Consider the following 22,809-nt stretch of genomic DNA (forward strand, 5'->3'; position numbering starts at 1 on the left):
TGTAACCCGTAGGCCAATAATGTGGAAGGAATCAGACGAAAAAGATGTAGTAACCCAACCAAAGTACGTTTCCGGGCATACACAAGATGTGGCTAGCGCACGACAGAAACCATCTGAGCCAACCAATAATGAAAGCTGACACAGAGGCGAGGTATCCACCAATAGGGTCAAATGGAAACCCAGGTACTGCACGAATCCTAATGTGTGATAATGTAAGCTGATGTTGAACACAAGGGAAACCACTCAGTCAAAGACCCATGATACTGATCGATGCTGAGCACAAGGTGACCTATCAAAAATGAAAATAGGGCCAGGGTGCAGCTCTAGGCCTGTCCTCAGAGCAAGATGTCATCGTCAATAAGGACAAGACCTGCGAGCAAGAAGTCAATGGGGACCTTCTCAAACCGGCACGAGTAAAGGATCAATATAGCTGATGTGATGATAGACATGACACTGACAACCAGGGATGGCCGACTGAAAAATGAGTCAAGAGACACCGCAGAGAGGCTGACTCAGGTTAACTTCCCTTGAACAAAAGCACGACTCAATGTGACTATGTGGCAGCATATGATGACTTTGTATAAGTTCGCCATGCAGGAGGCACGAACAAACCCTCCATATGATTGGAAGAGATAACCAATCGGGGGAGAACTGACTCAAATAACAAGGTTATGGCGTACCTAAGTCAAACTAAATCCCACCCATGTGGAGGAGACTTTGTTTTGAGTGCTTTGTTCAAGGGCGACATGACTGACTCTAGCTGCCAACAATAAATGGAAATATTGTCCCGTCCCTGCTCTTTTTTGGAATATTTAATTTTTTGTCTTTTTTTGTTAAGCCAGAAAAGGAATAAAAGAATGCTATGGTACAGTGGAAAGAACAAGTGTCGGTGAAACAGATGATTTAGTTCTTGGGAATGGAACGTTCCTACACTCAATGCAGGGAGGTGAAAACTGGTCAGTGACACTCAAAGGTGTGTTCCTTCCACGGGTCAAGGTGTGTCAAGCTGCAGAAGTCAAAGCTATGCAAGGTTGATTTTGCAGTCGTCATGGTCAAAAGTTGGCTTAAACATGAGTCCAAGTGAAGCCGGCTCTAGGCCAAAAGGTGCAAGTGGTCAACATGCAATGCAGTAGTACAACTCAACACAAAGGAGCCTCTAGGGTATAAGGCCAGAACAAAGTGGAGAAGCTAAGAGGAATGAGTCTTCAACGCATAAGTCATGGCAGGACTACAGAGGACTCCCGAGCCTACTCAATGGAGCAGCATGGGCAACAAATGTCAGTGAGGTGCTAACTACGATGCCCATGTAAAGGATGGTTCTACCATCGTGTCATGATTTAAAGAATCGGTGAGTGAAGATGGCTTACGAACCATAACACGATGGGATCGACCCTATGGAAGATGCATCGGAAAATGGAGGCTAGTATGCATAATGCAACGAAAAAATGGTGTCCTTAACCTATATTCTAGTGAGAAAACGATACCTGCCATGACGGGTCAGCAGTCATGGAACCGTCAAAAAACTGAAAAACGTCCAAAATGTCCTGAAAAACAAACCATTCTCGACATTCCAAGATCCCAAGTTAAAAGTCACATGAGGCCAAGCAAAATAAATTCTTGAAAAATTTTGCATTTTCAAAACTTATAAAAAGCATTTTGGACTCACCATTTTTACCATTTGAGTTTGAGAGCAAAGGATTTGGAGCAAAAGGAGAAAAATTCCCACAGCCAGATTCAACCGTTCAAATTCGTCAAAGACCTCCAGGTAACTCTTATACTTAGCTTGCAATTGATTGTGACAGGTTTTAAGATTTTTGATTGATGTTTCACCGTTGAAATTTTGTCAAAAATTTCCTTGCGGCGTATACGCGGGTTGGTAATATTGAACCCGCGTACACGCAGGCCCTATACGCGACTGTGTGCACAGGGACCCGCGTATATGCCGCGAACCATTTTTACACAAAAACTAACGGTTATAAATCGATTTTTTCTCAGGATGCCTATCACGTGGCATGAAAGAGAGCACGCAACGGTAGATAATGAAGTTATGAACAGTCCAAAAGCATTAGATGCCCTATGGGGATGCGGTTTGCTTAAATTTTTCAAACTGCCGAATATGAAAGCGAACACATGTCTGCTTGAGATGCTCATTGATTATTGGGACGTCGAGGAGGAAACCTTTATGATCGATCAGATGCCACTCAGGGTAGAAGTGGAGGATATCTATTTTATCATGGGCCTTTCCCAAAGGGGAGAGGTAGTACATTCCCGGGGCGGGACACGGAGTAGCCTCATGATAGAGGACTATGTACATATATACTGCCCGAGAACTCCCAAGAAGGTTGGGAGCCAGATTTCCATCACACATGTGGCGAGTTTGTCACTTAGGATAATCCTATTCACCATAGCTCGAGTGAACGGATCATCCTCTCTGCATCAGGCGTCACGGGTCATCATGAGCGTGGCAGTTGACTATCTCACTACTGTGTTCAACTGGTGTACTCCTCTCCTGGCCAACATGAAAATCCAGCTCACTTCTATCAGGAGGGGACAGACCAAGAACTTTGGATATGGGACTATCCTGTGTACTTTCTTTTTCGAGAAGGTTCCCGCACTCCGCCCCAGGGTAGCAGTTTCCATCAGCACCCCACGCGATCCACACATGGGCCGGTGGGCCGATCTGATGAAACGTCTGGGGGGTGGGGAGGTCCCAAGAACTGCCTTCGACGATGATTTCTTCACTTGGTGGGATCAGCAGATCATCGTCGTGGATGACTACCCCTATGCTGGGTTGGATTTCCGAGGAGATCCTGATCTAGTGTTACCACCGATCGCAGCATGGGGCGAAATTGGTAAGAATTTTTTGATTTTATGATTTTTTTGGATTTTTCAAATATAATGATGCATTTTGAAAAATATTTTTGCTGAGACTCAAATGACTGATATGATGATCATGTTCCAGATATTGGGCCGGTACGACCAAATGGGTTCCCGCGGCATGGACAGCGCGGTCGAGGAGCTGAAGAGGCGGCTGCTGATACAGAACGGACTCTAAACAACGTCCAACGACACTTGGCGAGACTGAGCTACCGAGTACCGATGGCCGCCATAGAGGAACTTCCTGAGGATATGCAGCGTCATGTGGTTGGTATGCCACGTGACTGGGTTCGCACTTTTCGGCGTGTGGCCAATGCGATAGTTACATACTTAGATGCTCATCCTGAGTCGAGGCATTAGATATGCCGGACATGATTATGGGCATTTGTGTCCCAAATTTTGTATATTTTTGGACACACATATGTACACTCGAGATGCTTTACGATATATATATATATATATATATATATATATATATATATATATATATATAGTTTGACTTTTTGATGCTTGATTTTATTAATGAATGATTGATGTGCCAGTCTATGCCTGATTAGCGATAGAATCAGCTAACCAACTATGAGATCTTGGAATGTGAAAATAATTAATATAAGTAAATAATCTTTGCAACAACCTCACCCTTAAATACTGGCGATATAAAGATGGATCCCGTACCCGATAAATGTTATATAATTGAGACACTATCAATTGAGAATCAAGATACACTACCAACGAGTCAATCCCATGAGAGATTACCTCGGATAATAAATTAATAACGGCAGTATACTCGGCCATATTGTTTGAAGCAGGACCGATACACATGCCTCTTGATGCCATCAATTGACCAGTTCGATAATAGAGTACCCAAGCTGCGGAAGCGAGATTCCGAGTGTGCCAACTAGCACCATTGGCGAACCCAAAATAGACAAAATCATCCATCAACACCTGCCACAGCAGACCAAAAAGTGCTGATATCAGAAAACTCTCGACGATATATGTACAAATATACATAAAGTACAAAGAAGCCATTGCCTGACCAAAACTAATCAAAGTACTTCTTTAGGTAGAGCCCGTTTCGGGGCTCCGCCAGCTTGTTTCCCTCAAAATCAGTTAACTCATACGACCCTTTTTGTAAAACTCGTTTAATAATGAAAGGACCGTACCACATAGGATTAAATTTCCTGCCCCCAAGGTGTCTTTATCTTGGTCATAGACCAAGACAAGGTCACCTTCGGAAAAGACTTGAGGACGGACAGATTTATCATACTGCATTTTAACCCTTTTCTTATGATCCTCATTCATCGTGGCGGCATCTCGACGCCGCTCATCGAGATGTTCCAAGTGAAGTAGGCGCTCTTCGAGACTCGAAGTCTCTGGAAGGAGCTCGACAACCAATTTAAGAGATGGAATTTCACATTCAACCGGAAAGATAGATTCCATCCCATAAACCAACTGAAAAGGTGTAAAACCAGTAGCCGTCTTGACAGAGGTTCGGTATGCCCAAAGAGCCGAATACAACATAACGTGCCAATTGGACCGATTTTTATCGATTGTCCGTTGGAGTATCGTCTTAAGAGTTTTATTGACTGCCTCGACCTGTCCATTGGCCTGAGGATAATAAGGAGACAAATGCTCTTGGCGGAAACCCAATTTGAGAGCCAATTCGGACATCAGTTGATTCTGAAAATGACTGCCATGGTCAGTGACAATCTCTCTCGGGATACCGAATCTTGAGATAACCTGATTGAAAAGAAACAAAGCTGCCGTGTCACTATCGTTCTTATAAGTAGGCATGGCCTCAGTCCACTTCGTAAAGTAGTCTACAACCACGATAATGTACGTGTGATTCGCTGCTAAAGGCGGATTACAAGTCATAAAATCAATACCCCACTTAGTAAAGGGACCGACGGTGACAACGGGAAAAAGAGGAGTTGGATGCGCGCACATCTTCCGAGTAAAAAATTGACACGGGTGACAGTGTTTGACCGCTTCCACACAGTCTTTAAAGAGTGAAGGCCAAAAATAGCTGGCATGTAAGATGCGCTGGGCTGTAGCAAGCCCTGATAAATGACCACCACAAGCTCCACTGTGGCAGTCATTGAGCACTGAATCTACTTCCTCTAAGGTTAAATAGTGTCGAAGGATTGAATCAACCCCTTGACGGTATAATATGTCACCAATGATAACATAGTTTTTAGCCAGGTGACGTAATTTTCGACGTTCATCCTTGGAGAAAGTAGAGGGAAACTTCGAAGTCTGGAGATAGACAATGATATCTCCATACCAAGGGTCGAGTGAAGAGATGAGGAATAAATGTTCGTCGGGAAAACTTTCCTCATAAACAGTATCCTCTCCACAAGGTAGCTCAGAAATTAGCTCCGCGAAAACCATGGATTTCTTAGACTTGGCAGACAAGAACTCGAGATTGAATTCTTGCAAAATGACTATCCATCAATTATATTTGCCCCCAATCACTCGCCTACTGAGGACAAATTGAAATGGATTGACTGCCGCTAAGACAAAAGTTTTGCGTAGCAGGATATAATGACGGAGCCGCTGGACAACATGGACAGCTGCCAAGGCCAACTTCTCAACCAAAGAATAGCGAAGTTCAGGACCTATTAAGCCTCGGCTCAAATAATAAATCACATGCTCGGTGAGAGCATCGTCCTCCTGAACGAGAACCATACCAATGGTTGATTCTGCTGCAGCAAGATATAAAAGGAAGTCTCTACCATAATCTAGTGGACTCAAAAGTGGGGCAGAGACTAATGCCTTTTTCAAAGCATCAAACAATTGCTGCGCAAAGTCGTCCCATACAAATGGAACGCCTTTCCGGAGCAAACGCATGAACCCTTTAGTGATCTCGGCATAGTTTTCTATAAACCATCTTAAGAAATTAGCCTTCCCTTGAAGACTTTGAAGTTGTCAAATTGAGGACGAGAGAGGCAACTGAACTATTGCCTCAACCTTGAAGGGATCAACCCGAATCCCTTCATTGGACACGATAAACCCTAACAACCGACCAGACGTAATCGCGAGAATGCACTTGTTGGGATTCAACCAGATTTTATAAAAATGACATCGCTCAAAAACCAATCGAAGATGACTAGGGTGATCAGTTCTCTTCCGAGAACGAGCAGCGAGATCATCCAAGTAAGGCTCGATGACATGTTTGATGTCGTGGAAAGCATATGACATGGCCCGCTGAAAAGTGGTTCCAGCATTTTTAAGACCAAAAGGCATCTTTCTATATGCAAAGGTACCCCAGGGACATATAAAGGCTGTATTATGTTGATCTTTAGGGCAGATAGAAATTTGATTATAACCCGAAAAACCATCCATGAAGGAAAAAATCTCATTACCCGCACACTCGTCGATAATTTGATCAACGAATGGCGTGGGGTAATTATCTTTCGGACAAGCTTTGTTTAAATCCCTAAAATCGATGCATACTCGGATTGTTCCTTGCTTTTTATCCACAGGGACTGGATTAGAAACCCAATCAGTAAGAGGAAGAGGGTATATGAAACCCGCCTTTAGCATCTTCTCAACCTCAGCTTTGATAGCTGCCGCTTTCCTGGGGTTAACCGACCGAAGCCTTTGACGAACCGGTTTGGCGTTCTCATACGTCTTGATCTCATGCTAAACTATAGAAGGATCAATGCCAGGCATTTCCTCATAAGACCAAGCAAATACATCTCGAAATTCCTTGAAAATGTCGGTGTAAATTTGAATTTCTTCAGGGGAACACTCAATTCCGGCGAAGAGATTCTCGATGACGTTAGGGTCCCTAGAGATGTTTATAGGTATCGTTTTTGAAATCACCGACATATTAACTTCGACACGAATGTGTGCTGGAGCCAAAGGATTTGACACCGTAAAACCATCACTAGTAAAGAGCTCAGAGAATCTAGATTCTACTTCCTGCAATGGAGGAAGAAAGTACGAACGATGGTGTAAGTCTTCCCGAGGTCGATCTATACCCATCATTGCTTCGACGATTGCTTCTTCAGAAGGTAATGTTAGCTACCTATACCAATAGGTTTCATATTTCATGATTGGCAAAGAAAGTTCCAAATATGCTCTGCTTTGATGATGCAAAGATCCCATATTTCCAAGAGAAGACAATGTGTGTATATAGCTTGATGTGGACTCAATTTTGATGGATGGTCCAACAACCTAATCTAGATCATGCCATGTTTCAATTTTCTGTTGTAGAATAGAGAAAGAAGTCTGTCCAAACTATTTAATCTTGGCAGACCAGTAGCTTAGGTAGAGAAAGTAAGGTTCCCAACTGCTTAATCTGGGACCTTGGAAGCAATAAGGGTAGCCTTAGATAGAAAATCAAAAGAAAAAGCCAAGAAAAAAGAAAAGGCAAATAAGGGTCTGCAAGTCTAAGTGCACCCTCCAAGAAGAAACAAAAAAAATGCTAGACAAGTAGATGGGTAGGCAGATGGGGTTGCAGAAATGTCATTCCTTACAATTGAATGTGTGCTAACCTATTCACAAAGGAAAATCAATGGATTGAGAAGGTCTTCTTCTCCATCATGTTGCAGCAAAGCAAAAAAGTATGACTAACTTCCCATTTTCCCCTTTCCCATTCATTTACTAACATCCCTTCATCAGTTGAGATTCATGGAAGAATTTGAGGTTTTATGCTGGTTCTTATTCCTTTAAAAGCCACATTTCTTGTCTAAAATTCTTTTCATTTTGATCTACTCCCTAAACTAAGTGATTTCCAAATAAACTTAGTGATTTCACTCCTCATTCACCTTTTCATCCATATTAACCCCTAACCTCTATTATCTAAATCCCCTATGTTACCCTTTCCCTACTATTATAACACTATGGTGTATAAACCCCAAGCATTGTATAAATATCCCTCCCCTTGGCATTATAGCCATATGTTCACTATCAGGGATTAAATTGACATCTGGTCAGTTTAAGAGCCCTATGCCGTACCCCTCTTTCCCCTTCAAGAAGTCATTTGACCCATTTAACCCCTTCATATGCTAAAAACCTTGTAAAAACCCCATTACTGTACCCCTAACCCGCTTCGTTTGCAAAATATCCACCAAAAACCCACTTTTTCATTTTATCCAAAGTTCTGGCGCTATGCGCATTTTTACAAAATACATTGAAAAACCATGAAAATCCGCCATATTCCAAAGGTTTCCGCCGGGTGCAAATCCCAAAAGAAATATTATTTTAATCCCGCTCGCGTCCGTATCGTCCGGCCACCTCAATGATCCGTCGACCGTCGGATCAGGCCCTTTTCATCCGACGGCTCTCGTGTATATCGGACCGACCACGACGTCCAAAAGATACCTTCCGATATCTGTCAGAGGGTGACGTCAGGCCTCTGCCACGCGTCACCCCCACATCGTATCGGAGGTACCTCTGACATTTTCGCTTCCATATGGAAGGCGGTGCGATATGAAACCGCTAACCATTTCCGGTTTCGGTGAACCCGCCTGCCAACGTCATCGCCAGTGTCATCGCCGTGTCAGCGCCCCGTCCGCCATTTGCTCCACCTGTCTGCCACCTCACCATCCCTGTGGACCTCTCTTATGCCGCCACGTTACCCGATGACGTCATGCTGACGTCATCCGACCTTGACCCCACCTGATGATGTCATGCTGATGTCATCCAAAAAAAGCGCTAATGTTCCGAAAAAGCCATATTTTGGCCAAATTTTCGCGTTTTTCGCACTTTTGCCAAAAACGCTGTTGCTTTCTCTGCATGGTTTTTTACGTTCAAACCGCACACCAACCTGCTAAACTCAACCTGGAGATCACCGGCGCGCCATTTCCACCTGCATTCGTGACCATTTCTCGCTATATACCAGGTGTTTACTCTTCCAAGCACTCAAGTGGGAACAGCTGCATCCTCCTCCACAGCAAATCAGCAAGCAGCTAAAGCAACTGAGCCAACCTCTACCAAAGGCAAGGAAAAGGAAATGGAACCAGAACAACCACCTCATGAGGAGGTACAACAGCAACAACAACAGGTACAACAGCCACCAGAGGAGCAGCAAGAGAAAGAGCAGCCACTGCAGTAGGAAAAGGCAGTTGAGGCCCAAATTTTAACTGAGCAACAGGCTCAGAACACTGTGCCTCCCAGGCAAGAAACTACCACTGAGGCCTTAGTCCTCCAAACTCCACAGAAAGAAGACATAAGTAGAAAAAGGGATAGAGAGACTCCCCTAACCACATCAATAAGTCATGGGGAGAAAAGGCACAGAATAAATCCCCTTTCAGAGGAAGAAGTGCCCATAGGGCAATCTTTGGGCATGGGCCCACCAAGTCTGGAGGCCTCAGCAAGTTCCTTTCAGCAGGAACAAGAGAGGATAGTGGGAGGAGAAGTCAGCTCCTCAAGCCAGCAGAGAGAAGGTGAATTGAGCATCAAACAACAGTTCATTGGTATAAAAAGGAGGAATGAGCCAATAAAAATACAGCTATATAATCATTTGTTAAAAATGGCTCCCACTAACCAGCAAAGACTAATGTCTGTCTATGATGTTAGTGAAGGAAAAATGATCATGAGTCACTTCATGCCAACTGCATTGCAACCACAGTCCCCTTCAGACTACTTGAGGACCAATCTTGAGGTCCTTGCCAAGGACATCCACCCAATGGACAAAATCGAATTGCATAAGCAAACGGGTGAGATGGTGTATGCCTCCTTGGCAGAGAAGACATTGGATAACTACAGGCTAGAAAATAGCCTAAATAATACAACTGCCCAACTTGAGTTGGAGAGAGCATCATCTCAAGCCAAGGACAACAGGATCAGAGCCTTGGAAGATATAATCATAGAGATTGGGCATAACCCCAAGGACATCAAGGGCATACAAAAAATATTGAAATTGAGGGATGCAGACATGGCAGCTTTGAGGAAAAAGATCAAAATCCCAGCAACTATTCACCCTCAAACGGAAGAAGTTGCCCAGCTGAGACATGATCAAGATGCCACAGCTTTGCTGGTGTCTTTATACAAACAGCTGATCCAGACTCAAGAAAAGTTGGGAGGATCAGAGGCTGCACAGGCAACATTTCAAGCATCATTACAACAAAAGGAAGGAGGTCAAATATCTCAGCCTCCTCCTGAAATAATTAACCTTGAGGAAGCTCCTCCAACTACTGCTCCCCTCACTCAACAAACAGATCAGGCAGCACCTTCTACCTCAGCATCAGCGCCAACGATAGATCAGACTCCAAGCCTGGACATGTAGAAGCTCAAGAATGAAATCCAGGCCCTGGAAGCCCAAATGGCAGAATTAAAAGAGGCCAGGGAAAATTTGGTCAAGTTGAATGAAAGATATGACAAATCCAAGCAGACTGTAGCAGAAAAGGGCAGGGAAATAAAGGCCCTTAAGGATAAGATAAAAGAGCTGGAGAAGGAGCTCACACTTGATAAAGTGACAGCTGAGCTCAAGACAGTGCTATGGGCCAACATTGGCCAATCCATAACTGATCAATGGCAATATATTGAGACAATTCATGAACAGCTGGAGCTCATTGCAAAAGCACACAGGGAAATCCAGAGATCAAGGGCATCTCTAGGCAATATGCCTGAAGTTGCCAACAGGATGATCAATGTGCTTAATAATAGAACAAGTGCTCAGTTAGCAACTATGGGGATTTCCAACAGGACTGAGACTATTTTGTTAGTAAAAAGGGTCCTGACACTAAGAAACCTGGTGCAGACATTAGAAAGAAGGACCCAAGACATGCAGACAGAGGTCAACAGATTCATGGACAAATTTGTGGCATTGCAAAACAGAGGTCTCCCTGGCTTACTGAACAGCGCAGGAAGACTACTTACACATGAGCAGTATGCCAAGAGGGTCAACACATTCGCCACAAATCAGATCACTGAAAGGCCCAACACCTCAGAGGAAACAGGGCCAGCTACAGGACAAACTCTCTACAACAGGGTAGAGAATTTATTCTTTATAATGAATGAAATCAAACATCTGTTTGAAGTGCCTCACAATTTCTATAAATACACAGAGGCAGATGAGACTTTGGATGCAATTCTTAGACATCAATTGCCCACACAGGAATGGTGGACTAAGGCAATACAGATGATATTATAAACCAGAGCCTGTAAACCAAATTTTCATTTAAATTCATAAGTTGGCATGCACAAGAAAACTTAGTAAAATCAACATGCATGAAAATGGAAGGGATGAGCCAACTCAGCAGATCATATTCGGCCAACAAAGCAAGATTGACAGCTAACAGGTAACAGGGCTGAAAAGGTCCAGCACGACAGCCATAAAGGCACATTTCCGGAATTAAAAGCAGAACGTTCAGACCGACTCAGTGGCCTCCAAAGGTCAAAGCATCTCCTGACAGATATAAAGAGCATTTATTTTGTATTCAGTGATGTAATAACTTTCTTATCTACTATCTTGAAAAGTTGGTGAACGTATTCATTTCTCAGATGACTCAACGCTTCAGATATTTTGTGTGAGCGTTTGTATATATTCCCCCTCGCATAAGTTTGCATGGGTTGTTGTTGATTTCTCTTCAAGAGTTTCTTATGCTGTATTTTTCCAGACTATTAATACAAAAGTTGATGGAATTTCCAAAGCTCTGCGTTATCTGAGTCGTTGTGGTGTTTTGCTGAATGTTACAGGATTCCTGCGTGTTTCATGGCACAATAAGTCTTCTTCAAACTCTCGTTATGTGTTTTTTGTATCTTCTCGTAGATCATTCATATTCTGTATTTTACAATTAATGGCAAGGAAAAAGAATAGTTCTAGGATTTAATCACAGATTATCCTAGACTCAATCTATGCCATTATAAATGTTTTCTTCAGTTACAGGTATGAAGGTGTAATTCTTAATTGCTGCACTTTCAAACTATATACTTTCACAGTGATTGTTGTTTCAGGAATTCAAGTTTGCTCCTGTGCAACATATCTCTTTCTCACACTCAGCTTAGTGGAAGATTCTTAATTGCCTTTCACTGGTTGAACACACATCACAATCACAATTTCATATTTATTCCATGAGATATTTAAATGGCCCTGTAATTCCAGTAACTCAACCCAATATTCAGTCAACCTGTAGTCACAGACTCCATTGCCCAATGAACTAATACTGCTTGAAAACTTACACCATAGATGCAGAAGACATCCCTCAACCAAAACATAAAACAAAACCCTGAACATAATAGCTAGCCTAAAATACTATCAAAATAGAGACAAATCATAAAGAGAGAGCCCTCTCTGATTACAGTTTGGCTAGAAACTGTAATCCAAAGATTGGTTAGTGGTTACCCCGGCCGTATTCCCTTAAGAGTCAAAGGGAACAACCTGGGTGTTAACATAATTATTGACTCGACTTGGGAACTCCTTAGGATTTTCTAATTACTGTATATCTCCTAAAGTTACAGATGAAGCCTGAATACCAGCCAGGAAGCCTTCAAAACTGTTTCTGTTTTACATTAACATGTTCAGATAAATGCTGCTTCAGTCAATCTTCATGTTAGCTTTGAGATATATACAACTATTCCAAAATCTTGCCTAGTCCTTACAGATATAAAATATTCCAAAAAACATACTCAAAAACAAGTTCAGAAGCTGGATCCTAAGAAGAATCTGCGATATACTAGGTCAAATCCTGACCCCAACCCACCAGCTGTTTTCGAAAATCCTAATACAATCCCTAAGGTCATCAGGAAGCAGCAGGGATAGGAAACTCTTGCTGATTTAAGTCCTGAGACAGCCCATCCAAACCCAGTTCCAACTCCTATTAAGGTTCTATTTCGGTCTACCCCTGTCTCCCTAAGTTCACCATCTACATCTCAAAGCCCTCCTTTCACACCTTCATCCACTGCACATATTCCCTTGACCAACACTCTAGTTTCTATCGGTCCCATCAACCCTGTAGTACCCATCATCCCTGTTATCCCGTTTATCCCTGTCAATCCCATAAACCCTGCAAATATGGCCAATAGGTATGCACCCTTGCAGTTACCTGCTAATGCTGCAGCTCTACCCCAAGACTACCAAACTAAGATCTCATATTTTGACTCCACTGGCCCTTTCACAACTATTCAGCATGCCAAAAGGATGCAAGATCATTTCGAGACCTATGAAATAGATGATGACAGTGTGAGAATGAGGATGTTTGTTCAAAGTCTGACTGGGGATGTAAGAACTTGGTTTAGATCCCTGAATGCAAATTCCATCACAACTCCTGATGAGCTTTATCAAGCCTTTACTAACAGATGGGAGAAAAAGAAAGATCCTCTGCACATACTTGGTGAATATGACACTATCAAACGAGGTCCTCAAGAGACCGTTCTGGAGTATTGTGCAAGATTCAACAATGTATATAACACAATCCCACAAAATTTAAGACCTCCTCCTGATTTGGCCTTGTACAAATTTCCCGATGGTTTTGACCCTGATATGGCCTATTAGTTGAAGGAGAGAGCTCCTGAAACCCTTGCAGATGCCCAAAAGGTTTCTGTCACAGTGGAAGCTAACCTAATTGCCAAAAGAAACAGAGCAAGGTTGGAAAAAAGAACCACCTTCAAAGAAGAACCCTCAGCCTTTGATCAAAAACTGGATGCAATACTCACTGGTATGAAGAGATTGGGTGATAGAGTGGAATCAGTTGAGAGAAAGTCATCATGGGAAGCACCACAAAAAAACCCTCCTAGGAATCCAAATTTTAGGAGAACTCAAAATCCAAACGTTGGCAAGGCCAGTTCTAACCCGGACATAAGACCCCCTTTCCAAGAGAATTATGCTGATACTTCCACATCAAGTGAACCCAATGAATATCCCCACATTAATTTAATGGGTTTGGATGGTGAAAGTCAAGTCTTTTTAACACAAGAAGATCACGAGAATGATGAAATCAAGCTGTTCCAAACCAAATCAGGTGAGTCATTTGACTTTAAACAAGGCTATGACACAGCTGTTTATGAAGTCCATAAACAATACAAGTTAAGGAGTAGAACTGTAAATGTAACGCAGCCTGAAAAGATAAAGGATAGCCAGCAGCCCAAAAGAGCCATAGTCACAGAGCCAAATGACACAACGGAATCACTTGCAAAGGAAGTAACCATTGAAGAAGTCACTGAACCATTTTCTTCAAAACAGCAGCCCATGGCTACATCATCCTTGCACCCTAACCCAAGTGTCACTCCTCAAGAGATGAGCAAGAAGGACAAGCCTCAAGATCAAGATAAGAATCAAGAAGAAGAGTTAGTGAACAAGGAAAGAACTGTTATCCACAACCAAAAGACCCAATCTGAAAAACCCTTTGACCTAGAAACTGAAATTGGTAAATTGAAGGTAGTTGTTCCTCTTTCAGAACTAGCCAAGCATGACATTTATAAACAACAAATCAAGAAGTCCCTTCAACTTACTAACAACAAAGATGATGTCAATGGGTTGGATGATAACCCAGAATTGCTGTTCGGTCCAGAAGTTGATGGAAAAACAGTAGTCACAGGGATCTTACCTTTTTATGTCAGTTTACATGTTCATGATAAGATATTACACAATGCAATGTTTGACTCAGGTGCCTCTCACAACCTCATGCCAAAAGCAGTCATGGAAAGATTGAATCTAGATATTACAAGACCATATAAGGACCTATTCTCATTTGACTCCAGCCAAGTTAAGTGCTTAGGTCTAATAAAAGATCTGTGTGTGTCCCTTGTTCAGTACCCAAATAAAACAATTCTAATGGATGTTGTAGTTGCTGATATCCCACCCAAGTATGGGATGCTGTTATCAAGGTCATGGGGGGCTAAACTTCAAGGTTCCCTACAACTGGACATGTCATACACCACCATCTCTGTCTTTGGGCAACCAAAGAGACTATACAGAGAAACACTAATGAAATACATGGTCAACAGTGAAGAAAAGCCCCAAAATTTTCCCATATATGTTGTCCATTCAGACATAGACTCATACATTATCTTCAATGATAATACAACTCCCTCAAACAATGATGTTGAAACCAATACACTCATACAAGAGGAGGACACTGATGAACAAACTGCTACCCAAGAAATAATGGTTAAACCATCACTAAACAAAGCTATTGTCCTAGAAATCAAGCTAATTCAATCAAGTGATCAGACTGTCCTAGAAGACAAACCAAGTGAAAAACCAGAACTTCAACTTATGATCCCAGATCACAGAGAAGTTATTAAATCTCCCCTAGAAAAAGAGAACCTATGGTTTCTTGAATTTGATGGGTTAGTCAACAAATTAGGGGCAAGAGCTGGAGTTTGGATACATAATAAAAAAAGCAGTTATGCAGAAGGCCGAGCCTACAGACTAAATTTCAGATGCACTAATAACATGGCAGAATATGAAGCTCTTTTACTAGGCCTCAAACTAGTAAAATCCCTACAAGCCATAAAAGTGTCAATTCTAGGAGACTCAGGCCTAGTCATCCAACAAGTAAAGGGAAATTTTGTCACCAATGACAAAAGACTGAGGTCTTATAGATCTGCTGCTGCTGAACTACTACAATCCTTCACTGAATTTCAAATTACCAAGATTCCCAGAATCCATAACTTGCATGCTCACAGTTTAGCCACATTTGCCAGCACCTGCAGCTACCTTTTGAGCCCCATCATTGCTTTACAACTGAGGTAAAACACAGACCTTCTGTCCCAAACAATGTCAAGGACTGGAAAGTATTTGAAGATGATACACAAATAAATAATTTCTTGACCTTGCAACAAGAATTTGCAGGATTAAATATTGACACTGAAAGAGAAAGTCAATCACAAATACTTGAAAGAGCAAGTCAATCACAAATAGAGAGTGAACAGAATAACAAGCCAATGTCACCTAAGACAACTCACCAAATCCTACATCCAACAATTTTTAACAAAGAAAACATACAACAAATTCAACAAATCAGTTGCGAAGAAACAACTGCTGCAGAGGCTGAAATCATAGAGCTAAAAGACAATTTTCTCCCAACAGGCCTAACTCCATTGGAGGACATCTTTGACTCAAATGATATCCCTAGAAAACTAAAAATGCAGCCCTTAAATGCGGCCATTGAAGAATGCAACATTGGCACTATTGACAAACCCAAAATAATAAAATTGTCTGCAGCTTTACCTCCTGATCAAAAACCCAAATACATTGACCTTTTCAAAGAGTTCCAAGATGTCTTTGCATGGGGTTATGAGGATTTAAAATCCTATGACACTTCTGTCATCCAGCACACTATCCCTCTCAAACCGAATCAAAAGCCATTTAAGCAAAAATTGAGAAGGATCAATCCCATGCTTCTCCCTTCAATTGAAAAAGAACTTTAAAAAATGTTTAAAGCTGGCATCATATCACCAATAAGGTTTTCAGACTGGATCTCTAATTTGGTGCCCACAAGAAAGAAAACTGGTGAAATAAGACTATGTGTTGATCTTAGAAATCTAAACCAAGTGTCTCTCAAAGACAACTATCCCTTACCTAAGATGGATCACATTCTCCAAAGAGTGGTAGGAGCCTCAAGGATTTCATTACTTGATGGATTCTCAGGTTTTAATCAAATCCTAGTGCACCCTGATGATCAAGACAAGACTGCATTCACAACCCCATGGGGAACCTTCAAATATGTAAAAATGCCTTTTGGATTGAAAAATGCAGGGGCAACATTTAAAAGAGCAATGGATATTGCTTTTGCCAAAGAGATTCATGACTTCCTAGTCATTTATTTGGATGACCTCACACCTTTCTCAAAATCAGACCAAGAACATTTGAAACATTTGAGGCAGATCTTCTTAACATGTAGGAAGTATGGGATTTCCCTGAATCCCAAGAAGTCTCTATTTGGTTTGGAAGAAGGCAAGCTGTTAGGGCATATTATTTCAAAGGATGGCATAAGAATTGACCCAGACAGGATACAAGCTATCTTACAAATGCCCCACCCAAGAAACATCAAAGAATTGCAAGCCTTCTTGGGGAAAATCAACTTCTTGAGAAGGTTTATCCCAAACTTAGCAGAATTGATCAGATTACTAAATAACATGCTAAAGAAGGATTCAAAAGTGAAATGGACAGTTGAGGAAAATCAAGCCTTTGAAGGTATAAAATTGGCCCTTACCCAAACCCCAGTCTTAACAAATCCTCAATTTGATAGAGAATTTATCATTTTCTCTTTTGCCTCCCAGCGTACCATTGCTGCTGTTTTATTACAGAAAGATGACCACGGAAATGAGAAACCCATTGCTTTCTTTAGTAGAGCTCTTAGAGATGCACCTCTGAAATATCAAATCATGGAAAAACAAGCATATGCTTTGGTCAAAGCTATTAAATACTTTAGGATCTACATCCTATACTCCCATGTCATAGCCTATGTACCAAGCCCAATTGTGAAAGACATACTTACTCAAGAAAACTTAGAGGGCAGGAGAGGAAAATGGATTGCCAACATTTTGGAATTTGATATTGAAATAAAACCTACAAAACTAATAAAAGGGCAAGGTTTGGCCAAACTAATGACAGAAGCAAACTTCCAAGCCTTAGACATAAACCAGCTGGACAATGAACCGGAGCTGGCGACTCCAAAGATCAATGTAGCCTTTGAACAATCCCCTTGGTACTCTGATATATGTTATGTGTTACAAAACCTGTGTGCTCCCCCAGAATTGTCCAGAACTAAATGTAGGTTCTTAAAAATGAAAGCTTCAAGATTTTGTGTCATGGATGGCAATTTGCTTTGGAAAAACCATGAGGGTATACTGTTAAACTGCCTGATTGAAAATGAAGCTAATAATATCACCAAAGAATTTCATGCAGGTGACTGTGGTGGACACTTGTATTGGAAGTCCACTGTGGATAAGATTTTGAGGGCTGGTTATTATTGGCCCACGGTTTTCTCTGATGTCAAGAAATTCACCACCTCATGTCACAAATGTCAAGTGTTTGAGGGAAAGAGAAAGTTACTGCCACTTCCTTTGAGGCAAATTGCAACAGAGAGACCTTTCCAACAATGGGGCTTGGATTTCATTGGGGAAATTCATCCCTCATCCTCAGGCCAACACAGATGGATTCTAACGGCTACAGACTACTTCACTAAATGGATTGAATCTGTTCCATGCAGACAAGCAAATGATTCAACAATCATTCAGTTTTTGGAGAATAACATATTGGCTAGATTTGGTTGTCCTGACAAAATAATAACAGACAATGCTGCTGCTTTCAGATCTAAGAAGATGGTGAATTTCTGCCACAAATTTCACATTACCTTGGGCCATTCTACTGCATACTATCCTCAAGGAAATGGCCTTGCTGAATCATCAAATAAAATCCTGGTGAACATCATAAAAAAGGTGATGGAAGAAAATAAAAAGAACTGGCACAAGAAGCTTGTGAATGCCTTATGAGCAGATAGACTAACAACCAAGAGATCAATTGGGATCAGCCCATATGAGTTAGTCTATGGACTAGAGGCCAAATTCCCTTCATCACTAGGGGTTCCTGTTATAAAACTACTGCAAGAAAGTCAAGCTGAGCCAAATGATATACAAAGAAGAATTAATCAAATAATATGTTTGCAGGAAACTAGAGACCAAGTTTAGAGCAGAGTTCAAGTTTTACAAGAAAAGTTAAAAAAGGCCTTTGACAGAAGGACCAAGGCAGAAGATTTCAATGTTGGTGACAAAGTCCTCAAATGGGATTCAAGAAGAGAAGATAAGGGAAAACATGGAAAATTTGATTCCCTTTGGAGAGGACCATTTGCTGTTCAAGCAGTACAAGGAAACAATACTTATTTCCTTAAAAGTCTTGATGAAGCTGATTTGGATGAAGGTCCTATAAATGGCAGGATGTTGAAGCAATATTTTGACTACTATCCATAAGTGCAGTTGTGTTTCCCTTGTACATATCCAGGTGTATATATTGCTTTCTTTAAAAACATGTAAAAATGCAGTTTCTTAAGTTTTATAAGGTATCAGCAAAACGCAAAAAAGTTCAGAGATTTACCAAGATGGGAAGAGCACAATTTTAGCATTTCAAATCAGCATACTTCAAGTTTTGGTAAAAGTAGTCAAGGGGCAAGGCATTCTGACCTGCTGTTCTTGGTCTTTCAAATGGAAAAACCATCCCCATGTGGAGCCACTGTTAGCTACCGATACCAATAGGTTTCATATTTCATGATTGGCAAAGAAAGTTCCAAATATGCTCTGCTTTGATGATGCAAAGATCCCATATTTCCAAGAGAAGACAATATGTGTATATAGCTTGATGTGGACTCAATTTTGATGGATGGTCCAACAGCCTAATCTAGATCACGCCATGTTTCAATTTTCTGTTGTAGAATAGAGAAAGAAGTCTGTCCAAAATGTTTAATCTTGGCAGACCAGTAGCTTAGGTAGAGAAAGTAAGGTTCCCAACTGCTTAATCTGGGACCTTGGAAGCAATAAGGGTAGCCTTAGATAGAAAATCAAAAGAAAAAGCCAAGAAAAAAGAAAAGGAAAATAAGGGTCTGCAAGTCTAAGTTCACCCTCCAAGAAGAAACAAAAAAAATGCTAGGCAAGTAGATGGGTAGGCAGATGGGGTTGCAGAAATTTCATTCCTTACAATTGAATGTGTGCTAACCTATTCACAAAGGAAAATCAATGGATTGAGAAGGTCTTCTTCTCCATCATGTTGTAGCAAAGCAAAAAAGTATGACTAACTTCCCATTTTCCCCTTTCCCATTCATTTACTAACATCCCTTCATCAGTTGAGATTCATGGAAGAATTTGAGGTTTTATGCTAGTTCTTATTCCTTTAAAAGCCATATTTCTTGTCTAAAATTCTTTTCATTTTGATCTACTCCCTAAACTAAGTGATTTCCAAATAAACTTAGTGATTTCACTCCTCATTCACCTTTTCATCCATATTAACCCCTAACATCTATTATCTAAATCCCCTATGTTACCCTTTCCCTACTATTATAACACTATGGTGTATAAACCCCAAGCATTGTATAAATATCCCTCCCCTTGGCATTATAGCCATATGTTCACTATCAGGGATTAAATTGACATCTGGTCAGTTTAAGAGCCCTATGCCATACCCCTCTTTCCCCTTCAAGAAGTCATTTGACCCATCTAACCCCTTCATATGCTAAAAACCTTGTAAAAACCCCATTACTGTACCCCTAATCCGCTTGGTTTGCAAAATATCCACCAAAAACACACTTTTTCATTTTATCCAAAGTTCTGGCGCTATGCGCATTTTTACAAAATACATTGAAAAACCATGAAAATCCGCCATATTCCAAAGGTTTCCGTCGGGCGCAAATCCCAAAAGAAATATTATTTTAATCCCGCCCGCGTCCGTATCGTCCGGCCACCTCAACGATCCGTCGACCGTCGGATCAGGCCCTTTTCATCCGACGGCTCTCGTGCATATCGGACCGGCCCCGACGTCCGAAAGATACCTTCCGATATCTGTCAGAGGGTGACGTCAGGCCTCTGCCACGCGTCACCCCCACATCGTATCGGAGGTACCTCTGACATTTCCGCTTCCGTATGGAAGGCGGTGCGATATGAAACCGCTAACCACTTCCGGTTTCGGTGAACCCGCCTGCCAACGTCATCGCCAGCGTCATCGCCGTGTCAGCGCCCCGTCCGCCATTTGCTCCACCTGTCTGCCACCTCACCATCCCCGTGGACCTCTCTTATGCCGCCACGTTACCCGATGACGTCATGCTGACGTCATCCGACCTTGACCCCACCTGATGACGTCATGCTGACGTCATCCAAAAAAAGCGCCAATGTTCCGAAAAATCCATATTTTGGCCAAATTTTCGCGTTTTTCGCACTTTTGCCAAAAACGTTGTTGCTTTCTCTGCATGGTTTTTTACATTCAAACCGCACACCAACCTACTGAACTCAGCCTGGAGATCACCGACGCGCCATTTCCACCTGCATTCGTGACCATTTCTTGCTATATACCAGGTGTTTACTCTTCCAAGCACTCAAGTGGGAACAACTGCATCCTCCTCCACAGCAAATCAGCAAGCAGCTAAAGCAACTGAGCCAACCTCTACCAAAGGCAAGGAAAAGGAAATGGAACCAGAACAACCACCTCATGAGGAGGTACAACAGCAACAACAACAGGTACAACAGCCACCAGAGGAGCAGCAAGAGAAAGAGCAGCCACTGCAGCAGGAAAAGGCAGCTGAGGCCCCAATTTTAACTGAGCAGCAGGCTCAGAACACTGTGCCTCCCAGGCAAGAAACTACCACTGAGGCCTCAGTCCTCCAAACTCCACAGAAAGAAGACATAAGCAGAAAAAGGGACAGAGAGACTCCCCTAACCACATCAATAAGTCATGGGGAGAAAAGGCACAGAATAAATCCCCTTTCAGAGGAAGAAGTGCCCATAGGGCAATCTTTGGGCATGGGCCCACCAAGTCTGGAGGCCTCAGCAAGTTCCTTTCAGCAGGAACAAGAGAGGATAGTGGGAGGAGAAGTCAGCTCCTCAAGCCAGCAGAGAGAAGGTGAACTGAGCATCAAACAACAGTTCATTGATATAAAAAGGAGGAATGAGCCAATAAAAATACAGCTATATAATCATTTGTTAAAAATGGCTCCCACTAACCAGCAAAGACTAATGTCTGCATATGATGTTAGTGAAGGCAAAATGATCATGAGTCACTTCATGCCAACTGCATTGCAACCACAGTCCCCTTCAGACTACTTGAGGAATAATCTTGAGGTCCTTGCCAAGGACATCCACGCAATGGAAAAAATCGAATTGCATAAGAAAACGGGTGAGATGGTGTATGCCTCCTTGGCAGACAAGACATTGGATAACTACAGGCTAGAAAATAGCCTAAATAATACAGCTGCCCAACTTGAGTTGGAGAGAGCATCCTCTCAAGCAAAGGACAACAGGATCAGAGCCTTGGAAGATATAGTCATAGAGATTGGGCATAACCCCAAGGACATCAAGGGCATACAAGAAATATTGAAATTGAGGGATGCAGACATGGCAGCTTTGAGGAAAAAGATCAAAATCCCAGCAACTATTCACCCTCAAACGGAAGAAGTTGCCCAGCTGAGACATGATCAAGATGCCATAGCTTTGCTGGTGTCTTTATACAAACAGCGGATCCAGACACAAGAAAAGTTGGGAGAATTAGAGGCTGCACAGGCAACATTGCAAGCATCATTACAGCAAAAGGAAGGAGGTCAAACATCTCAGCCTCCTCCTAAAATAATTAACCTTGAGGAAGCTCCTCCAACTACTGCTCCCCTCACTCAACAAACAGATCAGGCAGCACCTTCTACCTCAGCATCAGCGCCAACGACAGATCAGGCTCCAAGCCTGGACATGCAGAAGCTCAAGAATGAAATCCAGGCCCTGGAAGCCCAAATGGCAGAATTAAAAGAGGCCAGGGAAAATTTGGTCAAGTTGAATGAAAGATATGACAAATCCAAGCAGACTGTAGCAGAAAAGGGCAGGGAAATAAAGGCCCTTAAGGATAAGATAAAAGAGCTGGAGAAGGAGCTCACACTTGATAAAGTGACAGCTGAGCTCAAGACAGTGCTATGGGCCAACATTGGCCAATCCATAACTGATCAATGGCAATATATTGAGACAATTCATGAACAGCTGGAGCTCATTGCAAAAGCACACATGGAAATCCAGAGATCAAGGGCATCTCTAGGCAATATGCTTGAAGTTGCCAACAGGATGATCAATGTGCTTAATAATAGAACAAGTGCTCAGTTAGCAACTATGGGGATTTCCAACAGGACTGAGACTATTTTGGTAGTAAAAAGGGTCCTGACACTAAGAAACCTAGTGCAGACATTAGAAAGAAGGACCCAAGACATGCAGACAGAGGTCAACAGATTCATGGACAAATTTGTGGCATTGCAAAACAGAGGTCTCCCTGGCTTACTGAACAGTGCAAGAAGACTACTTACA

This window comes from Pinus tabuliformis, chromosome 2_1, assembly GCF_031772625.1.
Source record: "Pinus tabuliformis cultivar Carrire ecotype Pingquan chromosome 2_1, CPIR1, whole genome shotgun sequence".
Taxonomy (NCBI): Eukaryota; Viridiplantae; Streptophyta; class Pinopsida; order Pinales; family Pinaceae; genus Pinus; species Pinus tabuliformis.